Source organism: Notothenia coriiceps, unplaced genomic scaffold, assembly GCF_000735185.1.
Source record: "Notothenia coriiceps isolate Sejong01 unplaced genomic scaffold, NC01 NC01_scaffold00037244, whole genome shotgun sequence".
Lineage (NCBI taxonomy): Eukaryota > Metazoa > Chordata > Actinopteri > Perciformes > Nototheniidae > Notothenia > Notothenia coriiceps.
In genome coordinates this window covers 27,282,008-27,284,672 of record NW_011369945.1, presented here as the reverse complement: position 1 = coordinate 27,284,672, position 2,665 = coordinate 27,282,008, and the positions used below count along the sequence as shown (strand labels likewise).

Here is a 2,665-nt window from a genome sequence, read left to right as displayed (position 1 = left end):
TTTTTATGTATGACATGCAACTTGTGTTTTTGGTGGTAAGATAATTAACTGGAATACCGTTAAGTTTGTAATTATTACTAATGTTTGTGGTGAAAATCATAATATGTCTTTTATCCACTGCCGATTATGAAAAAAGAGTAAGAAACTTAAGACCCAGGATACTTTCTCCACATCTTCTTACAACGATGCACTGCTCTATCGTGATAGAACACGAACAAAAACGCTAGCATACAGAACTTCTTTGGTCTCAAATCAATGTATAACTCGCGAAGATGGTGAGTAATTTATTTTGGTATCTATCTAGACTGAAGATGTCAAAGATGCATGAATAATTGTAAAGCTAATACAATCTGAACGTTTAATATCATTATATTAGTTGAAAACATTACTGTGTTAGTTAGTTATCCCGAACTATTAAAGTCTAGACGAGGTGCTTATGCAGTCTTCGCTTTGGACCGTATCTAAGAGCAAACCTTACTAACTTCTCTCTCGACATTTCATGAGATATGCAGACAGACAAGTCTATAACTACATATAATACTTCTCTCTTAGGATTTTTTGAAAGTGTCATTCAATAGTGATCTACCTCTTGGATCAAACTTTTACGGGCCACTCGGCCACATATATGCAAGAGATTGATCATCCGCGTGAATGTCGTCTGCGGGTATCAACAAACCGATAGAAAAGACATCGTGACATATATCCCGATTAGTAGTAGTTGGCGATCCGGCAGTCGAGAGAAGGACAGCGCGACATACAGCGCGAAGGAAAAACTGTACTATAGCGAAGATATTGTGTTATTCTTGATGGCGGCTGACAGACAACTGAAAGAGACAGTTCACACGCCTTTTCCTCGATTGAACGGTGTGGTAGTCAGCGTACGCGAAGTCATCATCGGATACGAAGTGGTCCGGGCGTATGGCTGTATCGATTGCATCGAATCGTCGTTTGACTACGATGATCCTATCGGGCGGTTCACACAAATGCCCCTTACATTGGACTTCAGTTTCGTCGGAAAGTCTCGGGCTCGGACAAAAGGTCCAAGAAGGTCGGAAAAAGAGCAAAATACGTTGAACATATGGTAAATCAGTCCTATAGTCGATTTCCACATTTCGATAGAGGCAAATAAACATGGATTTTCGTTGCTGTGATTTACGGATTTCACAACACAGTGAATGTCCGTTGATATGCATATGCTGAATAGAAGATCTAAAACAAACACACTAAAATAAAAAACAGAGGCTATGCCACAGAGGATACCCCTTGTGTTTTTGGGTCCTGTTGAAATAAAATAGTCATGTTTTAACACTTGATTTAATAAAGTCATGTCAATCATCTTTGATCCCAGTGTGACACAAACAGCTTTGTTCAGTCTAAAACAATTGATAACCTAGAGACATAATATAACTGAAGAACATGTTGTGTTGCTGTTTTGTGTATGTGTTGAGAATGCTGAACATTTTGTGCCTTACAATAAAGGAACTTATTTAAATTAAGCTGTATTTGTCTTTTTAAAAGTAAAGAACAACTAGCATATATAAAAAACAAAACAATAAATCACCAACACATGTATACATAACACAAAACAAGGTTATTTTTAAATGTTGTTTGAAGTAAAATGTTAACTATCCGTATTATATTCACTTCAGATGAATAGTATTAGAAAATGTAAAATAAGAAACCAAAGTATATCAGTAGGTGATTCTCTTTGCCATTGTATTCATCTAGTATATACTTTTACAACAATTAAATTATTGGTTTTGGCGGGCCACCCCAAGATTTTCAGTGGCCCCATTTGGCCACCCCTATGAAAAATGTCTGGAGGCGCCACTGGCTACAGGTTCGCTAGGGCATACTGTATGGCACTTATGCATAACTTGAAGCGGATCGAAGCCGATGCGCACTGTATGGGTCAATTCATTAGGGAGAGGTTTTGCTTTTGACTACATTTTGACAGGATTCGTACCGTGGACGCATATAGTAAATGGGAAACGTTTCAAACAGGTCAGCTCAGCATTCTGTGGCGAGCAAGATAATGTGCATTGATACTGTGCTAGAGACATAGGGAGCTCCACCATGGTTATTTAAAACGTGTTCAAGCTTGCAAATGTCCGTTTACCTATCCATAAGCCATAGCCTACGTTAGGTTCTTACTCGTCAATTAAATGTATATATTATGAGTTCAGATTAAGGCGTTGTAGACTAGCCATATATAAAGTGAGTTTGTGACACAGCCGCTGCGGGCTCCTGCGTTTCCATGTGCAGTGCTGCCGGAGTGCACCGGGACAATATTACAGGACATTTATTTTCTGAGGAACAACATTTTAAATTCACATAAACGACCGTACACATACAGCGTTTTGTACATGTTCATTATGTCCACTGTGAATGAACACACACGTACTACGCCTGTGCCAAGAGTAAAACATAACTTGTTTTCTTCGGAAAGAGGCTATAACTCGCCCTGGTGACCGAACGTCTACATAATCATGAAACATTACAAAGAATGAAACATAGCCCGGGGATTAAAACTTTATCTATTTGCCAATTTATATCGGTACGGTGGCTGGCGACAATTGGAAGTATTCTAATAACGGAATTTTTGGTGTCAACCGACGATGTTCAGCTTGACAATGTAAGTCGTAACAAGCGCAGCATATGAAGT

General features: G+C 38.7%; 1 protein-coding gene across 1 annotated transcript in view; it reads left to right on the top strand.

Annotated features, from left to right (window-relative positions):
• Nucleotides 1-2,665, top strand: part of LOC104965135 (mucin-5AC-like) — a 32,949-nt gene that overhangs the window by 4,349 nt on the left and 25,935 nt on the right. The gene's annotated exons all lie outside the window — the stretch shown is intronic.